Genomic DNA, 26536 nt, shown 5'->3' on the forward strand with positions numbered 1-26536 from the left:
ATAGTAGAAATGACACAACTAAGCCAAAAAAGGCTTTCTTGCTCCCACTTGGTTCTATCGGGACACTCACCGTGGGAGAAGCTAGTTGTCATATAAGTCTAACTACTCTGATACCATTATACTGGCAAAGACTAAGTTCCTTCCAACAGTCAGCATTACTTGATATCTATGTGTGTGAGTCATATTGAAAAGTCTTGTCCAGTTGAGCCTTCAGGTGAGTGTAGTTTCAGTCAACACTTGATTCTAACCACATGAAATACTCCAAATGAGAACGTCCTATCTGAGCCCTTCCTAAATTCCTGATCCACAAAACTGTAAGCCAAATACAAATGATTGTTTTAAGCCACTAAATTTTGTGAGAGTTTATGTAGCCATAGTAGCCATTACACTCGATGGCGGGCCTGGGAATCTACATTTTAATAAGATATGTCAGTGATGCTTTTGTATACCACAGCCTGTAATGTGCAATCCTCTGCACTTATTTCTTTCTCTTCTCTTTAACACATAATAGAAGCGGCTAGAGAGCAAAGACATCATCCCAACCTTAGCCTCTGGAAATGAGGCACACACCATCCAATAACTACTGGCTAAGGAATAATCTCGTGTCTAATGGAGAAGGGAACTCTCTATAATGTTCTGGGAATAGATAGTTTTCTCTCGCAGCTTGCATCCCCTGCTATACCTTGGAATATCTAGAGCAGAAAAAAATTTTTACTTCTTTCCATTTCACCCCAGCTGCTTTCTTGGGCCAGTGAGAGAGCAGAAAACAGGCTTTGAGTCATTCATTATGCAAAAGCAGTGCTGTGTGTATTTCTGGGGAGAAGGCATTCATGAATATGAGTTAACATTAAAATAGTCTTCCAAGTATATGAGATGTTGAGATACATTAGCTTTTGCATGCAGAAAGTTCTATATTTTTTTCTAATGCTTTATAGTCATGTTGGTTATTCACAGTCATGTGAATTATGTGTTATAATCATTCATTAGTTCTTTGTACCTGGTACCTTTCAATCCCAAACCTCACTATTTGCTCTCTGCCAATCATTGTAGATGAGAGGGAAACTCAGGAGAAAGAATGTGTATGTTAGATAAAGAGACACCAGATGCCGTTGGTGATGAGATGTGAATTACACACGTGGGCTCATTCATCCCCTTCCCTTCTGACTTTAGGGGAAAAATAAAGTTTAAAATTTTAAAGGTATTGCTTCTTTTCAAAATCTCTAATTCTCTGAACTGGTGCTAATTTTCTTGAATGACAGGAGGAAACAAGATGGGGAATTGAGCGTGTTAACACTACCTAGTATCTTCAGTGTTACCCCCTTATTAGTAAGTAATTTGCTGTATTTAACTTTGCATGTCTAGAGAGTTGAGTATTTATATAAATCTACCAAACTACTTAAGTTTGCAGAAAACAATCTAGGTTCTTGTAATAGCATTGAAATATTTAGTTTAACAACTCATACATAGTTGCATTTGTTTCCTTTTTTCTTTTCCTCCCAAGATATTTAGGCTTGTCATACTGCTACTGCTGCTGCTAAGTCGCTTCAGTCGTGTCTGACTCTGTGCGACCCCAGAGAGGGCAGTCCACCAGGCTCCCCCGTCCCTGGGATTCTCCAGGCAAGAACACTGGAGTGGGTTGCCATTTCTTTCTCCAATGCATGAAAGTGAAAAGTGAAAGTGAAGTCGCTCAGTCGTGTCCAACTCCTAGCGTGTCCTAACTTAGTGACCTTGGACATATCACTTCAGGCTTTTGCACCTTGTAATCTTTATTATAAAACTACCAATTTGAATGACATAATCCAGTCTCTTCAGTAGCTTTTTGTATATTGATCCTTAAAAAAACACACACAGAAGTTTAGCAGTATAATTATTTAGTTTGCAGGACATTTTGTAAATAATTCTAGAAAGCCAAGTAACAGCTCCAGTTTGGACATACGGATTGAGGCCAGCTTAAAATGAGACCCTGAGGGTGTGACTAAACAGTGGATTGTAACAGGCAGTCATTTTTTATTCATCTCTTGATTAATCTTATACAGACATAGAAGCCAAGCTCACTGCCAAGATTAGAATAGGGACATATGACAAGCACATTGTTGTAGAGAATGTTCTAATCACATATCTCATTTATCTGCATAGTAAAACTACATATATAGGGTCCCCAAAGTTTAGAATTTTAGATAATATACAGAATGTGATTTATACTTCTGATGAAAAAAATCCTACCATAAGAAAACTAGTATAAGAAAATATGTTTATAGAAGGGAATATTTATATCAAGGAAACAAACTTTTTATATACTTTAAAATCCTATATTTGTTTAGCCATAATGATAAATCATTCTTAACCATAATTTTATTCAGTTTGTTCAAATCCAGTGGAAGATCTGGGATGAGTTCCTTGATTGTTTAATTGCTAGCAAAATGCTTGACGTGAACAGAGTTTCACCAGCTGAGCAACATATCCTGAGTTAAAACTCATGCATATCAGTTAGCTGTTCCTCTTCAGAATCTCAGTTTTACATTTTAATGATAATACAGTTTATAATTCCAAGGCATTTGAGGGAGAAGGAAGCAAAAACAAAACAAAACAAACCACATATCGTTGGCTACAGGGCAAGTTCACAGATTGTATTTAGCAGAGCTTTGGACAGTTGCTTCAGAAACTTTGCCTTGACATCAACTTTATCCTTTCAGAGCTCTCAAAAGAATAGTAAATTAATTTGACCCCCTGAATCCTATTAATCTCTAATTTCTAGACATATTACCAATTCTCCTCACTTCATCCTAGACTGCTAACTCCCACACTAGTATGTTAAAACACAGAAAATTGGAAGAAAAAAATTTCCATTTTTCTACTACCCAGAGATAGTAATTTTAACATTTTAAAGATTTAATTAATATAATATGCATAATATTCCTAATGAAGAGGAAAATCTTCAAAAGTCATTTTCTCTTTGTATTTTTAAATCCAGTTATCTTTTTCCTGCTGAATGCTTACAGTGACCATCTTTTCAACTAGAAAAATAAATTACTATAAATGTTTTTCCCGGGACTTTAAGAAGACAAGAATAAATTAGTACCTTCATATTGTATGCTGTACTGTGCTTAGTTACTCAGTCGTGTCTGACTCTTTGCTGTCCCGTGGACTGTAGCCTGCCAGGCTCCTCTGCCCATGGGGATTCTCCAGGCAAGAATAGTGGAGTGGGTTACCATGCTGTCCTCCAGGGGATCCTCCCAACCCAGGGATCAAACCCAGGCCTCCCACATTGCAGGAGGATTCTTTACTGTCTGAGCCACCAGGGATAGGCAGTGGTAAAAAAGCAAGTCTCTACTTTTTGATCCACAGCCCCATGGCCTGTGTCAACTTCACCGGGCCTTTGGAAAGAAGAGGTTGGAGGACAGAGAAGCATATCAGGAAAATATTAAAGGACTGAAATATTTTCACTGTGTTTTTTTCACTTGAAATAATGGTCATTTTGACATTTTTATCCAAGCTCTGAAATCTCTTTTGACATTACAAAAATAGATTACAAAATGAGAAGCAAGTTTTAGTAACTAAGCCTAAGCCTGTTGAACAATGTTTCTGCACAGCCAGAAAGATACTTTTGAAAATATTCCACAGTGACCATGGGTTCCAAAAGCAGCGTGTGATTTTCAGAAGTCAGGGTCAAATCACAGGAAAACTGTTCTGTACTGAAGTAGCAAGACTTCATCTCCTATATCCAAACTGCTTTTATCTGCTTAATAGAGCTATAAATTTTGATCAGCTAAGGTTGGCAAAAAGTAGGAAGAAAATTGGCTTGGTTGAACTTGTATTTGATCAACTGTAGAATGAAACAAGACTGTTCCCCCAAAAATGAACAGATTACTTAACATTGATTGGTATTTAGTAAAGTTGTGTTCAGAAACAGTCATAGACTAGTTTCTGGATACTAGATGATTAAATAGGTGAAGCCCATTTACACACCCAACTCTACCCTTTGAGGGAGGGTAGAACCTGTTGGAGAGGAGAAGAGTGACAGTGATGATGGTAATTGTGGTGATATTCACCTTTATTGTGCTTTTATTATGTGTTGGGTACTTTGCAAAGATTTTCATGTTAAGTATCTCATTTAATTGCACAGTACTGTGCATGTTCTGCTTGAGGTACAAAAGTGATAATTGATTCAATATCACACAGCAAAAATGTATAAAATATTGAAAAGATACAAGTCATTTTCAGAAATATAAACTAGAACAAAGGCACAATGCCTCAGCATTTCATTTTCAATGTTATGTTAGCACATTTGCACCCATCAAGCCCACAGTCTTTGTCAAACTGTGTTAATCTCGGTTGTGTGAGAAATATATACCATAATACAATTAGATATGCAAGATATTTACTAGGGAAACATCTGAGAGGGAAAAGGGAGAAATATACCAGGAGAGACAGAAGATGATGATTTAGGTCTGGCCCTTGTGAAGGACAGAAGGAAGGAAGGTGGTAGAGTTTGACAAGAACCATGGGGAGTCCTCCAGTCACTGCTCCTGTCAGAAGTTATCTGAATCTCCTGGAAAGAGCTGCCTTAGTATCCCTGTCATAATCATCCATTGGCTCAGAACCCCTGGAAGAGGCATGACCTCGATGCAAACACAGTGAAGGGTTTCAGAGCCCAGCAGTTAGGGCTTTCCATCAAATATGCCCATAGTCAAGGGCTTCTCAGGTGGCACTAGTGGTTAAGAACCTGCCTGCCAATGCAGGAGATATAAGAGATGATGGTTTTATCCATGAGTTGGGAAGGTCCTCTGCAGGAGGGCCTGGCAACCCACTCCAGTATTCTTGCCTGAAGAATCCCATGGACAGAGGAGCCTGGTGAGCTATAGTCCATTGGTTCTGCAAAGAGTCAGACATGATTGAAGCGACTTATTTAGCACAGGACCATAGTGAAGGGGCACATTTTCATGGCAGCTGCAGACCAAATGCAGATATCAGCTTCAGCTTGCTATTTACCACAGACTTAAATATAGCACAATTCATTCATTCTCATGTATTCAGTAAATATTTATTGTATGTGTATGTTGAAGAGATCATGTCTACTTAATAGTAAAGTCAAAATGTTAGTTGCTCAGTTGTGTCTGACTCTTTGTGACCCTGTGGGCTGTAACCTGCCAGGCTCCTCTCTCCATGGAATTCTCCAGGCAAGAATACTGAAGTGGGTTGCCAATGTAAAGTCAAATACAAGTCAAATAATGGCACAATAAATGTAGAATTAGAGCTGTGAACAAGGGTTATGGAGAAGTTTTGTCTTACTAGAGGTTTATAGGAACAACAAACCACACCCCCTTCCCTTTTAGTATAAAAGAAACCTGAATTCTAACTCAGATAAGATGGTTCTTAAGACCCCTAGTCCACCATCTCCTCAGTCAGCTTGCTTTCCAAATAAAGTCCATACTCCTTGTCCCAACAACTCATCTCTCAATTTATTTTCCTTTTGTGTGGCAACAGTACAAGTTTGGACATAGTAAGAAACTTTACCATTCTATTTATATTATATAATTTGTAATAACCTCTCAGATTTTCTTTATATAGTCAGAAAATGTGAATAAGGATCAGCCAAATGAGAAATACCATACTAAAATAGTTAGAAAAATTCTCCTTCTGGAGTTTTTCTTTTCCCAAATTTAGAGGTTTTTTGTTTTTTTGTTTTTATTTCCTATACCAAGTTCATACGTGGAGTCTCATTCTGGTGGCCAAATAAGATGTGAATGATGACTGCTTGCACTTTGATACATTGTTTATATTTAGGGATTTCATGATGAAAGCTGCTGTCACCATTTCAGTGTATTAAGGGACAGTTATGTGCAGATGGTATACATAGTCATTTCCTGGTTATACAGGAGCCTGGAGTAAGTTGATTAATGATTTAATGATTTTTATCAGAATGAAATAAGCATTTGATTTTTGAATTTGATCAACCTCTATCTGCAGCTGTGCCCCAACTAGCAATTACTTCCTCCCTGGGCTCTTTGCCCAGGCAAATGGGGTTCATCCTTGTTTCATGTCTCACTGACTTCCCTGGTAATAGACATGGTAACTACTTGAGCTTTCCCTGCCTCGGAACTGCAAAGCTCCCAAAACTCAACAAGACATGTTTTCTCTTATCATTTTATTTATTTATTTACCCAGCATAGTAAAATGCTTCCTCTAATCATACGCTTTTGAGAGTCAGTTAATTTTCTACCCATCAAAACTTAAAAGCAAACTTCTAAGGATTGTCTTTTTTATGAGATACGACCAACTATAACAATTTTGTTTAAAAAGATTCAATATCACTGTGGTGGGAGTAACATTCCTATTTGCTTCTTTGCCTCAGTTTTACTGAGATCATTTTGGTACACATGGTTGGCACCAAACATCTTCTCTAGCTGCCAAGCATGTTTGGCTTAAGGCAGACACGAAAATAATTTTCCTACTCTTTCCTTATTCCTTCCATGATTCCTTACTTATTGCTCAGTGATTAAGAGCACCATTTCTGTTTTACAGTGTACTATTTTGCCTTTCTCTAATTGTTCTAATGTAATTGTGAATGAAGTAGGGCCTGTGATTCAGCGTTTTTCACGTGCATGTGGTGGTTTCTGATTTCAGATGGGACACATTAAATAGATTTAACTTTGCTGGTAGAAAAGTTAATAAGGTACATGCAGTATTTATCTGCTCTTTGAATGTTTGCTAAAGCCTGTCTGTATTCTGAATGGCATAATTTCCCAACCTTCTTCATTAAAAAGAAAGTATAATTAAAATGATAACTACCCAACCACAACAGATAAATCTGTTGCCAGCTGAAATCTTACATGTACTTAGTTGATAAAATGATTCTATTTACTAAATCTTATTAGTTATCTGGTAAAATGACTCTAACTGCTCTCCTTGTTTCTATGTAGTTAGCAGATTAAGGCCTGGACTCTTTAATCTCAGAAAATTAAATCTGCCCCGATTGTCATATTGATGGAGCATCTGTTGTTCCAGGTGCTTGCCTAGTTTTTCAGAGCTGTGAAGTGAGCTATCACAATCCACCTGCATAAGCAAGAGTCTTCCCGGAGATGCTGTGCTTGAGACTCCAATTTGATGTATTTGTTAGACTTGCAGAGGGATGGTGAGCCATGTAGATATGTCACACGTTCAGACTACAGGTGTTTTAAATGCATGCAAGATGGGATATGTTTGCCATGTATTTGCCAACCCAAGCTAAATAGTCATTTTAATATCCTAGCAGGCTGATAGAAAAACACAATAGGAGAACCAAAAAAGAGTTTCATAGGTCTAAAAAAAGATCTCTGATCTGTAATTGATTATCACTGATAATGTTTTAGCATAGCAGAAGGGGACTAACTGGGGAATATTTTATTGTATAATAAAATTTAAAATGGTAAAAGATCTGATAGGTTGCATTTTTGTAGGGTATTATTCAGGACATAAAGTTTAAAATTTCAAAATTAAGTATTCCTATATTTTAGTGTAAAATGTATTGAACTACATGTATGTGTCTATACAGTTTTATACACACACACACATATGTGTACAGCTCAATGACTGTTCACAAAGGGAACATACCCACAGAAAGTCAGGAAATCTCTCAGCTCTCCTTCTGGTCACTGTCCCCAGCCGTAAGATTAACCCCTGTCTGAACTTCTAATAGGTAATCTACTTTTTGGGGGGACAGGAGTAGGAAAACATTTTTGAACATTTTATTGAATGGTTAAATAGTTATATAAAGTATGAAAATGAGGACATAATTCACATTTTCAGAAACTGAATGTTCCTTCAAATCCAAGTCAAGAAATAAAATGTTTCCTCTCAGAGACCCTTTCACACCCTTAGCAAGCTCTGCTCCCCACAGAGGGTTAACCCTTTCCTGACGCCTACCAGTCACACTTAGTTTCTCCTGCTTTTGAACTTTACATAAATTGAATCACATGGTATGCACTCTTGTGTCTGACATCCTTCACGAAATATTGTACCTGTGACATTCATCCATGTTGTTTCACACAGGGTTAGGATAAGTGGTATGTTTCCATTCCATAGTGGGTCTGTACCACAGTTTGTAGACCCATTCCCTTTGTGGGCCTTTGGGTGATTACAAATAGTGAAAACTCCTGTTTTAAGCCTTTCTCTGAAGTCAGGGAAATACATAGGAATTTTATTCCTGTGTCTTTTCTGACAACAGAGAAGAAAAAAACTCTTTTTTTTTTTTTCGACACATGAAAGCCTCTCATCACTCTGAGTGCTGCTCTTTGCCCTCTATAATGTATACTGAGCTTTTGCTCCCTGGTTAGAAGAAGGTCCAGTCCTCTGATGTTGGGTTCTGGGAGGAATTAAGTATTTCTCTGGTCATTTAATTGGAAAATCGTCCCATAACTGTAACATTTTGCAGCAATTAACTATTGCTCGTGTGTCAAGTCAGTTCAGTTTAGTAGGATATAATCAGAGACACCTTTGACTTCTCCATTGCTGCCTTCAGGAGTGAGGTCTTTCCCTCCACTCTTAGATTCCTCCCCACCTTTTTTTCCACACAGAGATGTTGAAAAAAACCTGGGCCAGTTTAAATCAAAACTTCAATCTCTCCATCAGTTAAAGCCTCTCTCCTCTGCCAACACAGCTTAACTCCTTTGCTCAGAGAGAATTGGAAGGAGAAGGACACTCTGTTCTTTCATGTTTCTTTGCCCTTCAGCTCACTCACTCTCTGGCCCTGAATCTTCAGTGGTTGGTTTATTGGAGTATTTGGGAAAGAGAAAGGAAGAGACAAAGAGTGAACAAATGATGGAAGGGAGAAAAAAATAAGAGTTTTTAGTCAATTGTGTTTATAGTTCTCTCTCGCTTGTCAAATTCTGTCTTGGTAAATCCTGGATATTCTTGTGGGTGTATAACTGTGTTCTTTAGAGATTCCAATGACTTCTGATCCAGGTGCTGTGTTCTACAGCTGACCTTTTGAAACATCCCCTCCTGTGATACACTCACAGTTTTAATTCTATGAAGTCCCCTCATTTTGGTGGGCAGCAAGGTGGAATTCACTTGGTTCTCAAGAAGTCATACATTTTTGCCCCTCTAAACCATGGAAATAAGCTTGCTGGCCCCTTTCTTCTGCCTGATATAATGGGCTGCAGTGGTGTGATCACTCACCAGGGCCAGACAAGTCAAGTGGGCATTATTATGAAAAAAGTTAGTGGAGGTGATCGAATTCCAGCTGAGCTATTTAAAATCTTAAGGGATGATGCTGTCGAAGTGCTGTACTCGATATGTCAGCATATTTGGAAAACTCAGTAGTGACCACAGGACTGGAGAAGGTCAGTTTTCATTCCAGTCCCAAGAAAGGCAATACCAAAGAATGTCCAAACTACCATACAGTTGCTCTCATTTCACATGCTAGCGAGATTCTAATGGGCTGTGCCAGGCAGTGAATAAGCTGCCCTTCTCACAAGTACTCCAAATACTACAGAAAAGATAACAAATACTTCCATCCCCTCTTTCCTGCTCACATAAATTTATTTCAAAGAACCTCTGCCTTCAATCTCTTGCCTTCTTTTTTCCAGCTTGTGATGGCCGTCATCAGACTTGTTTTGTTCTCTTTTGTTAATATCTCACAGGGCACTACCAAGAATGTGTGCTTGTTTCTGATTGACCTTGGTTTTCAGGCCATGGCCAAAATTTTAGTAATAAAAGACCTAGGTAATACCTTATTATTTGAGAGCAGAGTCAGGTTAAAATTGGTCTTACTTATGGAGTGTCTACACTGCCTGGAGCCACCTCAAGTACTTTGGGAAATAAGATGGGTCTAGCTGCTTGGTTAGAGAGGTAAACTTTATTTCTACCCAACACTTTCTAGGCCATATGGAGGACTGAAGACATTTGGACTATCAAGGAGCTCCTCATCAAGTTTGAAAGGCAAGATTTCCATTCTTCAAACATTAAGCTCATCACGATTGTGCTCTGTAAATGGCAGCATGGAATGGTAACAGATAAACCATCATCCAGACGTTAACCTGAATCCAGGGGAACATTAGCCATCTTGCCATCTCATTACTGAGAAGCTATTGCTTTGTCCCATAGGTATTGTCTCAAACAGCCAGAACAGCTGTCTGGGAGCAATCCCCCGTCAGGGCACCACTGTTTCCTATATTGAAACACCAGAAAGCAAACAGTCAACTCAACAGGAGAACCACAGTATTGAGTTCATGGAGGAAAACCTTCCTGGGTTTCCGATTTAATCTGTACCATGTAGAACTGCTGCTTTTGATCATTTATTTGATCTACCTCAAACTTTTTCACCAAACAAACTGTAAGAACAGAGAAGTTCAATTGATTGACTACCCCCTCACAGTTCTAGGGACTTAGCTTACAGTAGCCTGTAACAAGTTTGAAACATCTTTTTTTTTTAATTTCTAAAAAAATAATCAGAGCTTTATATTCAACCTACAGTGTGTGTCTGTTTTAGTTTTCAAGCTTTGGCAAATTTCCATGACATAAGGTGGTATCTCTGTTTACTTACAGGCACATTCCCACATACAGGAACACCTTGATTTATTGAGCTTTACTTTACACTGCTTCTCAAATACTGTATTTGTTTGTTTTTTTTTTTTTTTAACAAATTGAAGGTTTGTGACAACCCTGCATTGTCAAGTGACAGTTAGCATTTTTTAGCAATAAAGTACTTTTTAATTAAGGTTTGTACATTGTTTTTTTAGATAAAATGCAGTGGACACTTAATAGACTACAGTGTAGAAGGCTCAGTGGTAAAGAACCTGTCTGCCAGTGCAGGAGATGTGGGTCACATTCCTAGGTTGTGAAGATCCCCTGGAGAAGAAAACAGCAACCCACTCCAGTATTCTTTCTTGGGAAATCCCATGGACAGAGGAGCCTGGTGGGCTACATTCCATGGAGTCACAGAAGAGTTGTACATGACTTAGCAACTACACAACAACAGATAAATATAATTTTTATATGCATGTAGAAACCAAAATTTTCATGACTCACCTTATTGAGATACTCACTTTATTGTGGTGGTTTAGAAACAAACCTGCATTATCTCTGAAATATGCCTGTACCCTAAGGAGTACGCTTAGTCCAGTTCAAGAGATAAATACTATTCTCTGGGTTCGGGATAAGTGTCTTGGCTTCTCATAAATCTAAGTAATTCACATCATGATAGTTAAGAAACTTCATTGCTTTTAAAAATGATCCAAGGAGGCTCAATCCCCATAATCTGGAAGCACATTTTAACCATAAGGAGTGTAAATATGACTATCTCATGAAGAATAGTGTAGTATTACCTAATACTTTTAAATGTTTACCTTTATTGAGGTGTAAGTGACTAATAGAATTGTAAGATTTGAAGTGTATATTGTGATGATTTGATAGAGATATGCATTGTGAAAGGAGTCCTCTGATCTAGTTGAATAGTATATATGTGACCTCACGTATTTATCTCTCTCTTTTTTTTTGGGTGAGAACATACAGGTCATCATCTTTAAACAAATGTCAGTTGTGTAATAATGTTATCAACTATAGTCATCGTGTTGTACATTAGATCCTCAGATTGTATTCATATTTTAGGTGAAAATTGGTAACCTTTTAGCAACCTCTGTATTCCCACCTACTAGCCCCTACCAACTACTTTTCCACTCTCTGAGTTTCGCTTTTTTTTTTTTTTCTTAGATTCCAGTTATAAATCATGGCCATGCTCTGTTTGTCCTCTGTCCAGTTTATTGCACTTAGCATAGTACCCTCAAGGTCATCCTTGTTGTCATGAATGGCAGGATTTCCTACTTCTCATGGCTAAATATTATACCATGAGAATATTATTACACATAATATTGTGTGTAAATAGACATAGATGTCACATACATATCTAAATATCACATGTATTTGTGCACCTATATGCCTAATTCCTTGTCTACTCATCCATTGATGGACTTAGGTCGTTTCCATGTCTTGTCCCTTATGAGTGATAATGCAATGAACATGGGAGTGCAGCTTTCTCCTTAAGATCTTGTTTTCCTTTTTGTCGGATGTATTATACCCAGAAGTGAAATTGCTGGATCCTATGGTAGTTCTAGTTTGAATTTTTGAGGAATCTCCATACTGTTTTCCATACTGGGTACAGGAATTTGCATTCCCATGTGTACACAAGGTTTCCCTGTTCTACATATGCTTGCCAATAGTTATTATTTCTTGTCTTTTTGATGGTACTCTTTGTGACAGGTGTGAGGTGATATCTCATTGTGATTTTCATTTACATTTCCCTGATGACTAGTGATGTCAAGCAACTTTTCATGTACCTCTTAGCATCTGTATCTCTCCTTTGGAAAAATGTCTATTCAGATCTTCTTCCCATTTTTTAACTGGATTTTTTTGTTGTTGTTGCTTTTCTGTAATGTTTTGGTTTTGCTTTTTGCTATTGAGTTCTATATGTATTCTGGATATTGGCTTCTTATTGTGGCTATAATTTACCCAAAAAATAGATCTATATTTTGCAAATGTTTTCACCCATTCTGTAGATTACCTCTTCATTGCACTGATAGCTTTCTTTGCTATGCAGAAACTTTTAAAAATAGTTCCACTTATTTATTTTTCCTTTTGTTGCCTTCACGTTTGGTGTCAAATCCAGAAGGTCATTGTCAACAGCTGTGTCAGGAAGCTTACCATCTGTGTTTCCTTATAGAGTTTTGTAATTTCAGGTCTGAAATTTATGTTTCTAATCCATTTTGAGTTTATTTTTCTATATGGTGTAAGATGCATAGTTTCATCTTTTGTATGTGCTGTCTAGTATTGCCAGCACTATTTATTGATGAAACTGTCATTTTCCTGTAATATATTTCCTGTAATATATTCTTGGCTGCTTTGTTGTAAATTAATTATCTGTATATGCATGGGTTTATTTCTGGGCTCTCTATTCTGCTCCAATGATTTGTGTGTCTATTTTTGTACAAATATCATATTGTTTTAACTACTATAGTTTTGTGATTAATTTTAAATCAGGATGCTTGATTCCTATAGCTTTGTTCTTGCTCAAAATTTCTTTGGCTATTTGAGGTCTTTGTGGTTTCAAACAAATTTTAGAATTCTTTCTCTATTTTTTCAAAATATCCCAATGAAATTTTGATAGGCATTGCATTGAGTTTGCAGATTGCTTTGATTTCTATGGACATTTTAACAGTTTTGATTGTTCAAATCCATGAGTGTGAAAAATCTTTCCATTTATTTATGTCTTCACATCCTTTCATTAGTGTTTTACTGTTTTCATATGCAAAACTTTTACATCCTTGGTTAAATTTATTCCTAAGTATTTTATCCTTTTGGATACAGATTTTAGCAGCTTATTTCTTTATTTCCTTTTCTGACAATCATTATTAGTTATAGAAAAGCAGCTAATTTTTATATATTGGTTTTGTATCCCACAATTTAAGTGAATTTGCTTATTTGTAAGGCTCTAGCTTGCCTGGAGAATCCCAGGGACAGGGGAGCCTGATGAGCTGCCATCTGTGGGGTCGCACAGCGTCAGACACGGCTGAAGCAACTTAGCAGCAGCAGCAGCAATTTTTGATAGTTTTGGGGGTTTCCTACATACAGTTTTGTGTCATCTGCAATGGCAGCAGTTTTACTTATTTTTTAATTAGGATGACCATTATGGCTTTTTCTTGCTTAACAGCTCTGATTAGGACTACCAGTAGGAGGTGAATAAGCATGTTGGTAGTGGGCAATGTAGTCTTCCTGATCTTAGGGTAAAAGCCTTCAGATTTTTATGCTGGTTATGATGCTATTACCTTTGGGTTTGTCATACATAACCTTTGTTATGTTGAGGTATGTTCCATCTGTACCCACTTTGTCAATTGTTAAATTATGAATGTTGAATTTTGTCACATTTTTCTACATCTATTGATATTATCATGTACTTTTTATCCTTCATTTTGTTAATGTAGTGTATCATATTGAACAATTTGTGTTTATTGACCCATCCTTCTATCCTTGGGATAAATTCCATTTGATCATGCTGTGTAATCCTTTTAACGTACAGTTGAATTTTCTTTGCTAATATTTTGTTGAGGATTTAGTATCTATGTTTTTCTTTTCTCATGGTGTCCTTGTTTGGTTTTGGTATCAGGGTAATAACTGGCCTTAGACAAGGAGTTTGGAAGTGTTTCCTGTACTTCTATGTTTTAGAAGCAATTGAGAAGAATTGGTATTAATTCTTGAATGTGTGGTAGAATTAATCAGTAAAACTGTCTGGTTTGGGACATTTATTTGTTAGAAGATATTTGATTACTGATACCATCTCCTTACTGGTAATTGACTTGTTCAAATTTTCTTTTTATTCATGATTCAGCCTTCTGAGGTTGTATGCCTCTAGGAATTTATCCATTTTTTCAGGTTGTCTGATTTGTTGTTTTTAATAGTAGCCTCTGACTTCGCTTTCACTTTTCACTTTCATGCATTGGAGAAGGAAATGCAACCCACTCCAGTGTTCTTGCCTGGAGAATCCCAGGGATGGGGGAGCCTGGTGGGCTGCCATCTATGGGGTCGCACAAAGTTGGACACTGAGTGTCTTAGCAGCAGCAGCAGCAGAAGTATGATCCTTTAAATTTCTTTATCAGCTATAATTTATCCTCTTATTTCTTAGTTCGAGTCCTCCCTTGCTAAGTCAAACAAAAGATTTTATTGTTAATTTTTCAAAAAAATCAACTCTTGGTTTTACTTATTTTTTTCCTTTTTTCTTTTTGGGTTCTATTTTACTTATTTCTACTCTAAACTTTATATTTCCTTCATTCTATTAACTCACAGTAGGAAAAGAGAAAGGAAAGGGCAGAAATCTCACTTGAAGAAACAGTGGTTGAATACTTCTGTGACCTGAGTAAGGACATCCAGATCCAGGAAGTTTACAGAATTCCAAATAAGATGAACCTTAAGAGACACCTCTGCCAAGACACGTTTTAATCAAAATATCAACCATTAAAGACAAAGATTATTAAAAGGAGCAAGGGAAAAGCAATTTATTACATGCACGGGAACTCCCATCAGATTAATAGATTTTTCAGTTAATGCCTGAATGTAGGCTGGTGGGAGGTTGGATCTTCATGCCGCAGCTGGGAAAGTATACAGTGCTAGTTACAGCACTTCCAAGGAGATAAACTTTTGTTCTCACCCCTCTGCATTGGACTTGGGTGTATAACTGCAAGGGTGTGCCTGTATATATTAATAACTTCTCTGTTTGCTGTAGTCCTGTGAGACTACTGAATTCAAGCCCCATTGGCTATCACGTTAGGTGATCTAGGGACCCATCCCTTGGGCAGCAGCTGGCAAGCTGAGGTTCAGGCATGTATGAGCTCTTTCCAGGGAGACATTGGCAGCAGGCTCAAGTGAGAACGTAGAGGTGGTGTCTGCTGGCTCTCCGTGTCTCTGGGAAGGATTATGGTCAGGCCCTGGACACCTGCTGAATAGGAAGCCAGACCCTCTGGCAGTAACTTTTAAAGTGTGCAAATAGGCATCTTTCAGGAAAAGATTGCAAGATATGCATTTTTGTCCTGTTTTCTTTCAGAGCTAGGTATTTGGGGAGCCCATCCCTCAGATGGGTGTCTTAAAATTAGGGATGCTGGATCTGGTCTCCATACCCTTCATTTCTCAGAGAGAAGCTTGGAATTGGGAGTTCCATCCTGATTATATGGCACTGTGTCAAGGGTGGGGTTTATGGAAAGAATGTAACTGTGCCTTTCCTACCTGCTTCACTTCAGTTCAGTCGCTCAGTCGTGTCCGACTCTGCAACCCCATGAACCACAGCATGCCAGGCCTCCCTGTACATCACCAACTCCTGGAGTCCACCCAAACCCATGTCCATTGTGTCAGTGATGCCATCCAGCCATCTTATCCTCTGTCATCCCCTTCTCCTCCTGCCCCTAGTCCTTCCCAGCATCAGGGTCTTTTAAATGAGTCAGCTCTTCGCATCAAGTGGCCAAAGTTTCAGCTTCAACATAAGTCCCTCCAATGAACACCCAGGACTAATCTCCTCTAGGATGGACTGGTTGGATGTCCTTGCAGTCCAAGGGACTCTCAAGAGTCTTCTCCAACACCACAGTTCAAAAACATCAATTCTTTGGCGCTCAGCTTTCTTTACAGTCCAACGCTCACATCCATACATGACCACTGGAAAAACCATAGCCTTGACTGGACGGACCTTTGTTGGCAAAGTAACGTCTCTGCTTTTTAACCTGCTTCATTGTGTGTGATAAAGGTATTTTCTTCTTTGCCTGATGGGTGGGAATTGATTAGCTAGTTTTCAGGATTTCTTTGAGGCGGAGTTGCTCCATGTATAACTATAGTTTCATTGTGTCCATGGGAGGAGGTAGATTTAGAAAACTTTTATGTTGCCATCTTGGACTGAAATTCACCTGACATTTTTAATGGACTTAAATTTCCACCATAGCCTCATCCTACTCCTCATAAGTATATCTCATATTTATCACTATAGCCCTGATAAATAGAACAGGAATTATCATCCCCATTTGAGAGATAAGAAAAATGATGAGTAACTAATGATAAAGTAACTAGCCTGTGCTTACAATTGAGTAGCCTGTAAGTTCTATGAAGGCCAGGACTTCATTTATTTTGTTTATCACTTTATCTTCAGTCTCTAGCACAATGTTTGGAAAACAGTGGGAGCCCAATAAAATTTTCTTAAATTTATTAATATTTAGACTTCAGATTCTAACTTTCTTTTCCAAAACAGCATACTAATTCTTACCAGAGTAAGCTGGCAGAAAGAAGCCAATTGTGAAACAAATAAAAATCAGTTTCAGTTTTCTAAAGACTTGACCTGAAATCTTTTCTTAATAAAAGTAAACAAAACTGTAACAGCTTTTTAAGCTGAGTTTGTTTCCAGTTTTTCTTTTAGTGTCTTCCCACATCAATGACACAGTAGTTAGGACTAAAAGTATATTTGCCAATGTGGGCATGAAAAAGGATGATGTTGTAAGACTGAGTATTTCTTAACACTTGGAGTTCAAGGAAGGCATTCAATACAATGAACTCAGACCTGCATCAGCATCAGCTTTGGGAGTAAATATTCCAAAGTCTGAATTGCTTATTAACACTGAACTGATAATGTATAGCACAGAGAAGTATATTCAGCATTTTGTAATAATCTATACTGGAAAAAGAGACTGAAAAATAATATATAACTGAATTACTTTGTTATATACATCAAACTATCATATATTGCAAATCATCTATACCCCAATTGAAAAATTTTTTAAAAACTGAATTGAGCAACAAACTCAAAGTATTTGACAGAAAATCAGCATAGATTGTGCTTCTGTGTCCCAGATTTGTCACCGACATCCAGGGCCATAACTGTAGCATAATGGCAAATGTTGAGGTGGAGTTTTAAGGAAGAGAACAAAAGAGCATATGGAAAAAAATGATAAAAAAAAAAAAAAGATCAGAGAGCAGAAGGAAATGAGTTTCTTATTACCATGGAGTAAAGGAAATGAAATTTAAAAGTTTCATTCCCAAGTACTGAACAGATGGTTGTAGATTGTCTCTTCCACTGAGTAAAAGAAAGAGGCATTGCCTCAGCTTCTTGGTTGAACATCAGCATCACAGACTGAACAGTGGAGACTTTATGGTCCCCACTGGCACCACCAAGCATCTAGTCATTCATAGTTTCATGAAGTACATCGTGACACAGAGTCCTGGGTCCAGAACAGAGACCTGGGTTTTTCAGACCTTGACTCTGCCACTTACTAGCTACTGGGACTTCTGGCATATCACTCAAAGCAGTTAAACTTCTCCTTTTCTCTACCTCTGTCTGTGGGAAAAATACACCTGACTTCACATGCTGTTCTGAAAAATTCGATTAAAAAATACAAAGGAAAGCTCTTTGTAAAATTTGTGAAACACCTCAATCTGAGATGATATATTTTGGTGGTCTCCATTTCTAACATTAACCACTTTAGACAGGAACACTCAAAGGCAAGGATCGGCATGAGAATGGTGTAAAATGAAGCCAGTTCTGCCCAGGTATGACATTGACTCACATTGGGAACATTATTGTAGATGGATAACTAAAGCAAAATTGCACTCATCTGATGTGCCAGGCAGTCGCTAAGTGACTAACATGCTTTATTTCATTTCATCCTCTCAACTTCACAATACTCACCTGACACACAAAGAAATAGAGACACAGGTTAAATTACTCAAAACAGCCACACATTTCTTAGGAGAGAGCTGGAATTTAAACTCAGGCATCTAACTCCAGAGAATTCTCCTTGAGTTGCTATTGGGTTTGCACCAATGGCATTAAGTGGTATAGATCAGTTAAGTAATACTAACATTTTAAAACATTTTTATTGTGAAATACAGACCAAAAATACATTAAAATACAGACCTTAATGAGTTATAATAAAGGGAAAACTCATGTACCTACTACCCATATCAAGAAATGAAACATTCTCACCAGCCCCAAAGCTATTTGTTTCCCTGTTTTTGCTCCCCTGCAAAGATAATCACTGCCCTGACTTTTGGAGTAATTTTCTTAATGTTTTTACCATGGATGTTTCAGTTCAGTTCAGTCGCTCAGTCGTGTCTGACTCTTTGCAGCCCCATGAACCACAGCATGCCAGGCCTCTCTGTACATTACCAACTCCCGGAGTCCACCCAAACCCATGTCCATTGAGTCGGTCATACCATCCAACCATCTCATCCTCTGCCGTCCCCTTCTCCTCCTGCCCTCAATCTTTCCCAGCATCAGGGTCTTTCCAAATCAGTCAGCTCTTCGCATCAGGTGGCCAAAGTATTGGAGTTTCAGCTTCAACATTAGTCCCTCCAGTGAACACCCAGGACCAGTCTCCTCTAGGATGGACTGGTTGGATGTCCTTGAAGTCCAAGGGACTCTCAAGAGTCTTCTCCAACACCACAGTTCAAAAGCATCAATTCTTCAGCGCTCAGCTTTCTTTATAGTCCAACTCTCACATCCATACATGACCACTGGAAAAACCGTAGCCTTAACTAGATGGACCTTTGCTGACAAAGTAATGTCTCTGCTTTTGAATATGCTATCTAGGTTGATCATACTTTCCTCCGAAGGAGTAAGCGTCTTTTAATTTCATGGCTGCAATCACCATCTTCAGTGATTTTGGAGCCCAGAAAAATAAAGTCAGCCACTTGTTTCCACCATTTCCCCATCTATTTCCCATGAAGTGATGGGGCCAGATGCCATGATCTTAGTTTTCTGAATGTTGAGCTTGAAGCCAACTTTTTCACTCTCCTCTTTCACTTTCATCAAGAGACTCTTTAGTTCCTCTTCACTTTCTGCCATAAGGGTGGTGTCATCTGCATATCTGAGGGTATTGATATTTCTCCTGGCAATATTGATTTCCAGCTTGTGCTTCCTCCAGCCCACCGTTTCTCATGATGTACTCTGCATATAAGTTAAATAAGCAGGGTAACGATATATAGCCTTGATGTACTCCTTTTCCTATTTGGAACCAGTCTGTTGTTCCAAGTCCAGTTCTAACTGTTGCTTCCTGACCTGAATACAGGTTTCTTGAGGGGCAAGTCAGGTGGTCTGGTATTCCTACCTCTTTCAGAATTTTCCATTGTTTATTGTGATCCACACAGTCAAAGGCTTTGACATAGTCAATAAAGCAGTTCACATCCACTAAACACTATAGATTGGGTCTACCTGTTTTTGAACTTTGTATAAATGGTCATATAGTGTGTAATATTTTTTCTGATTTCTTTTGATCATATCCATGACAGTCATCTGTCTTATAACTAGCTTGTTCATATTCTTTGCTGTATATTCATTATAGAAACATATCACCTATTAACTATTCTGTTAATTAGTTGTTGATAGTTAAGGAGTGTTACAAAAATGTGCTGCCATGAGTATTCTTGTATCTCTTACTGCACATGTATATGAATTTCTGTTGAATATGTGCTTAGAAGTGGAATTGGTGGGTCCTTGATATGTATATATTTAACTTTGATTGATATCACCAAACCATTTCATACCAATTCAACGTTCTGTATGAGTTTCTATCAATTCATATTCTTTATTTTTTCTGGTGAACTGTGAGGTAGTAGCTCATTGTGGTTTTAATTGACACTTATTTTACTATTAGTGGAGCTGCATATCATTTCATATGTTCAGAGTCATTTAGGTATCCTGTTTTGCCACTTGCCTGTTCAAGTGTCTTACACATTTATTTGGTTGCCTATCATTTTATGATTGGGAGTATTTATATAATCGGTACATGAGTCCTTTTCTGTTGTATGCTTAACAAATATCTTCTACCACTCTGTGATAGTTTCCTTCTCCAAAGTCATGAAGAAATTTGTTTGAATTGTCTTCTAATTTCTCTGCAGAGTAATGAGGTAAGGTGTTCTTTTCAGTAGTAGAGGTAGGATAAATGGATATAGTGTAGGGGGAAAAATCCCTGACCTCTGCCCCATGCCATAAACAAAAAATAACTATAGTGAATTGCTGATATAAATATGAAAGATAAAACAGTAAAGATTTTAGAAGATAATGTTGATGACCATCTTTATGACTTGGAGAAGGGAACTATTCTTCAATAAGGAGATAAAACGTGCTGCTGCTGCTAAGTCACTTCAGTCGTGTCCGAATCTGTGCGACCACATAGATGGCAGCCCACCAAGCTCCCCGATCCCTGGGATTCTCCAGGCAAGAACTCTGGAGTGGGTTACCATTTCCTTCTCCAGTGCATGAAAGTGAAAAGTGAAAGTGAAGTCACTCAGTCCATGGGATTTTCCAGGCAAGAGTACTGGAGTTGGGTGCCATTGCTAATCAACAAGAAAAATGTTGAAAGATTGTACTACATTAAAATTACAAATTCTATTCCTAAAAATACAGTAATTCTCTTTTTAGAAAGAGAGAGAAGTCGCTCAGTTATGTCTGACTCTTTGCGACCCCATGGAGCCTACAAGTCTCCTCCATCCATAGGATTTTTCAGGCAAGAGAACTGGAGTGGGTACTGGAATTCTGGAATACTGGAATTCTCTTTTCAACTGAGTATAATCTGTTAAATGTTTCGAGTAAATTATTAATTTTAGTTTTTTTTTTAAGTCTAGAATTTCTATTTGATTCTCTTGTTCATCTCTGTGATTTATGTAGTATTCTATTGGCTGTTTATATAGTCCATTTTTTAGTTCCTTGAAATAATAAGCATAGTTGTTTTAAAGTCTCACTCCAGGTTCTGAAGACACTGTGGATTGCTTTCTGTTTTCTATTCTGCTTTTCCCCATATTATCTTATTAACTTGTATATCTTCTTATCTTTGATTGTATGCCAGGATTATTACTAAGAATTATAAAAATAATGCATGATCTATAGTGATGTTATCTTTCTCTATAAAATATTTTGTTTCTGCTGTGAGTATTTGAGGCTCTAGTTAATCTGAGATTACTTTAACTCAGTTCTAAGGTGGTTAATTTTCTAAATTACCCATAAATATCCTGGCTTATATCAGTTTATGTGAGAAACGTTTTAATTGCAATTTACCCTTTCTCCTATGATAACGGATATTCAGGGTCACATCACAGATTGCATTTATAATGACCCACCTCTGTAGAAAGCCCTGGAACTCTATCCCTCCCCATAAACTTTCATATATTTGGCTCAGACTCTCAGCTTCATCCTCTAGAAGAGCACATTCTGAACACATCTCCCATGTACTGGCTTCTCCTGTCTATTTTGGCCCAATAATTCTTCCCTATTTTATTAGCATTGCAATATTTTTGTTTTGTTTTTCTGTTTTTTCCAGATTTAAGGGTTATTCTTAGCAAAGATTTTGCCCATATTCAGTTCAGTTCAGTCGCTCAGTCGTGTCTGACTCTTTGCGACCCCATGAACCACAGCACGCCAGGCCTCCCTGACCATCACCAACTCCCTGAATTCACTCAAATTCCTGTCCATTGAGTCGGTGATGCCATCCAACCATGTCATCCTCTGCCGTCCCCTTCTCCTCCCGCCTTCAATCTTTCCAAGCTTCAGGGTCTTATTTCAAGAGTCAGTTCTTCACATTAGGTGGCCAAAGTATTGAAGTTTCAGCTTCAGTATCAGTCCTTCCAATGAATATTCGGACTGATTTCCTTTAGGAAGGACTGGTTGGATCTCCTTGCAGTCCAAGGGACTCTCAAGAGTCTTCTCCAACACCACAGTTCAAAAGCATCACTTCTTATGTGTTCATATTACCCTGTCAACAACGACCAAAAGTGGAAAGCTCTATTCTTCACATCTCATAGAATTTGTTGTTGTTTACTTGCTCATTCCTAGCTGACTCTTAGCGACCCCATGGACTGCAGCACACCATGCTTCCCTGTCCTACACCATCTCCTTGAGCCTGCTCAAACTCATGTCAGTTGAGTTGGTGATGCCATCCAACCGTCTCATCCTCTGTTGGCCCCTTCTCCTCCTGCCTTCAGTCTTTCCAGAATCAGGGTCTTTTCTAATGAGTCAGCTCTTTGCATTAGGTGGCCGAAGTATTGGAGCTTCAGCTTTAGCATCAGTCCTTCCAATGAATATTTAGGACTGATTTCCTTTAGGATGGACTGGTTGGATCTCCTTGCAGTCCAAGGGACTTTTAACAGACTTTTCCCACACCACAGTACAGAAGCATGAATTCTTTGGTGCTCAGGTTTCTTTATGGTCCAAATTTCATATCCATACATGATACTGGAAAAACCATAGTTTTGACTAGATGAACCTTTGTTGACAAAGTAATGTCTCTGCTTTTTAATATGCTGTCTAGGTTGGTCGTAACTTTTCTTCCAAGGAGCAAGCTTCTTTTAATTTCATGGCTGCAGTCACCATCTGCAGTCATTTTGGAGCCCCCAAAATAAAGTCTCTCACTGTTTCCATTGTTTTCCCATCTATTTGCCATGAAGTGATGGGACCAGATGCCATGGTCTTCGTTTTCTGAATGCAGAGTTTTAAGTCACCTTTTTCACTCTCCTCTTTCGCTTTCATCAAGAGGCTCTTTAGTTCCGCTTCGAGTTCTGCCATCAGGGTGGTGTCATCTGCATATCTCAGATTAGTGATATTTCTTCCAGAAGTCTTGATTCCAGCTTGTGCTTCATCCAGCCCAGCATTTCATATGATGTACTCTGCATATAAGTTAAATAAGCAGAGTGACAATATACAGCCTTGATGTACTCCTTTCCCAATTTGGAACCAGTCCGTTGCTCCACGTCCGGTTCTAACTATTGTGTCTTAACCTGCATACAGGTTTCTCAGGAGGCATGCAAGGTGGTATTCCCGTCTCTTGAAGAATGTTCCACAGTTTGTTGTGATCCACACAGTCAAAGGCTCTAGCGTAGTCAATGGAGCAGGAGTAGATGTTTTTCTGAAACTGTCTTGCTTTTTCAGTGATCCAGTGGATGTTGGCAATTTGATCTCTTGTTCCTCCGCCTTTTCTAAATCGAGCTTGAACATCCGGAAGTTCTCGGTTCAAATACTGCTGAAGCCTAGCTTGAAGAATTTTGAGCATTACTTTACTAGCATGTGAGATGAGTTCAATTGCACAGTAGTTTGAACATTCTTTGGCATTGCCTTTTTTTGGGATTGGAATGAAAACTGACCTTTTCCAGTCCTGTGGCCACTCCTGAGTTTTCCAAATTGGCTGACATATTGAGTGTAGCACTTTCACAGCAGCATCTTTTAGGATTTGAAATAGCTCAACTGGAATTCCATCACCTCCACTAGCTTTGTTCATAGTAATGCTTCCTAAGGCCCACTTGACTTTGCACTCCAGGATGTCTGGCTCTAGGGGAGTGCTCACACCATTGTGGTTATCTGGATCATGAAGATCTTTTATGTATAGTTCTTCTGTGTATTCTTGCCACCTCTTCTTAATATCTTCTGCTTCTTAGGTCCATAATGTTTCTGTCCTTCATTGTGCCCATCTTTGCATGAAATGTTCCCTTGGTATCTCTTATTTTCTTGAGATTTCTAAAGTTTCCCATTTTATTGTTTTCCTCTGTTTCTTTGCACTGATCACTTAGGTAGGCTTTCTTATCTCTCCTTGATATTCTTTGGAACTCTGCATTCAGATGAGTATATTTCCTTTTGTCTTTGCCTTAGCTTCTCTTCTCAGCTATTTCTAAGGCATCCACAGACAACCATTTTGCCTTTTTTGCATTTCTTTTTCTTGTGGAATGTTTTGATCCCTGTCTCCTGTACAGTGTTATGAACCTTCGTCCATAGTTCTTCAGACATTCTGTGAGATCTAATCCCTTTAATTTATTTGTCACTTCCACTGTATCATTGTAAGGGATTTGATTTAGGTCATACCTGAATGGCCTAGTGGTTTTCCCTACTATCTTCAATTTAAGTCTGAATTTTGCAGAAAGGAGTTCATGATCTGAGCCACAGTTAGCTCTCGGGCTTATTTTTGCTGACTGTATAGAGCTTCTCCATCTTTGGCTACAAAGAATATAATTAATCTGATTTTGGTATTCACCATCTAGTGATGTCTCATAGAAATGGAGATGTCTCTAATGGAAATGTCTCTAAGTTCATAGAGAGATTTTAAATATTTTAGCTATTTAGCTAACACATGGTATATTCATGTTTTCTGATTTCCAAATTAGATAGGCTATTTGACTCTGTCTGAAAAGGGAAGCTTTTGGAACTATTTCAAAGTTTTAGGATTTAGGGAACTAAAGTCAATAGCCCAATTAATAGATTTTTTCAACTATATTAGTTAAGATTCTTTTTTTACTACAGCAGAAACTCAGTTTTCACTGGGTTTTTAAAATTATTATTGTGAGGATTCTATTAGTTTCTTTAATTCAAGGGGATAAAGCCTTAGAAAGGTTTCTCCAGTAGCTCAAATAACACCATCAGTTCTGGTTTCCGTCTCTCTCATTTCTCTTTTCTGCCGTACAGGCAGAGGCTCTTATCTCCTCTGTAGTGGCCCTTGGTGACGCTCCATTTACATTCTTACCCTCTTGCGGCCAGCAAAATATAAATAAGTATCCTGGAAATCTAATTATGTCTCACAGGCCCTGTTGTGTCATGGGTCCCTTCAGGAACTGATTGCTGTGACCTGGAAAATGGGATGTTGTGATGTGTCTCACCTCAGTCAAGTGCTCTAACTGTGGAGTTCAGCTAGAAACACAAGATCTGAAAGTGGCAGAGGGTATGCTTTGCTGGGGGGGCGGGGGTGAAGGAAAGCTATTTTTCGTAGATGTGCTAGAAAACTATTTTTCTAGAACATTCTAGATAAAAGAGAACAACAAAATGTCCATTAGAGCAGCCCACTGGAAATCAATGTTGTTGTTTTCCTTTGTGGCCTACAGGTCTCCCATTACCTTAGAAAGCATTTTATTGTTTAATTTATTACGCTGTCACAATGCACAGAGGTCTGACTTTGTGTCTTAGATGCGCTTGATGCAAATCTCTTTTGCCTATTTTGAAAAATTCTTAAGGCTCTTGTGCACTTGGGCAATGGAAAGGAGCAGTGGCCTGCCATGAGCTGATTTTGAGAGAAAGAGCTTAATCTAAACACAAAATGCCACCTTGATGAGCGTCCTGTGGGATTAAAAGGGTGGAATGGGAAACAAGCATAGGTGGTCAGTTTAGGCTCATGCCTCAGAAAAAGGCCTGGTGTTATCTGTTCTGAAACTCAATGAAAATGAATTGATGAGCAGACAATAGCCCGGGTGTCCAGTTGATTGATCTGTGCAGCCCCGAGCGTCCCCAAGCTGTTTGGCAGCAAGCCGTCTTTCTTCTGTTCTTGCCTTATTAATTCAGGCTATGATAAATGGCTATGCTGACAGCCCACTACAATGAAAATAAAATCCTTGTCAGGGAGTCTTCCATCTTCCAAGAAGCAAAGAAAATCTTGTCCATAACCCTCTTGTGGTGGAATTTTCTCACATAATCTTACTGGCAGTGAGTGAGTATAACAGCGCATGTGTCTATGTATATACATATCCTGCGAATGCTGTGAGTTCCCTTCTAGGTTAAAAAAACACACACACTAACATTAAAATAGACTCCTGCAAACAGAAACCACCAAGTTATACTTTATGTATGTTATAAGCAAATGTGGGGAAATGCAGAACTCTCAGAAATACCTTGAGTTCAGCAACACAGGGGAGAAGAAAATTAATGCTTCTTCCCCCACCCTTGTAGTCTTAATAAAAAAAGTAGGTAGCAGATGCAAAGTGTTGAAAGAATTATTTAAACATTGATCGTTCTTGGCTGGGGATATTTTATGCTAATCAATTTACCTCCCCTAACTTCTTAAACCCTTCTTTTTCCTGATCAGTGTTTTGTGTTATAACACACTGCAGAAGCTGGCATATTTTAACTGAGATCTTTTCTCAGTAAAAAAAGGTTTACATATTTTAATGTTTCTGGAACAGGATAATCTATGAAGAGAGCTAACATTAACAGAGTTACAGTGGTCCCCAGAAATAATCTGATGAGCAAACCAAGACAAATGTGGAGGTAGATATGCTTGCAGACATCTGTCCCACAGGT

This window comes from Capricornis sumatraensis, chromosome 10 (assembly GCF_032405125.1).
Source record: "Capricornis sumatraensis isolate serow.1 chromosome 10, serow.2, whole genome shotgun sequence".
In the NCBI taxonomy this organism is placed as follows: Eukaryota; Metazoa; Chordata; class Mammalia; order Artiodactyla; family Bovidae; genus Capricornis; species Capricornis sumatraensis.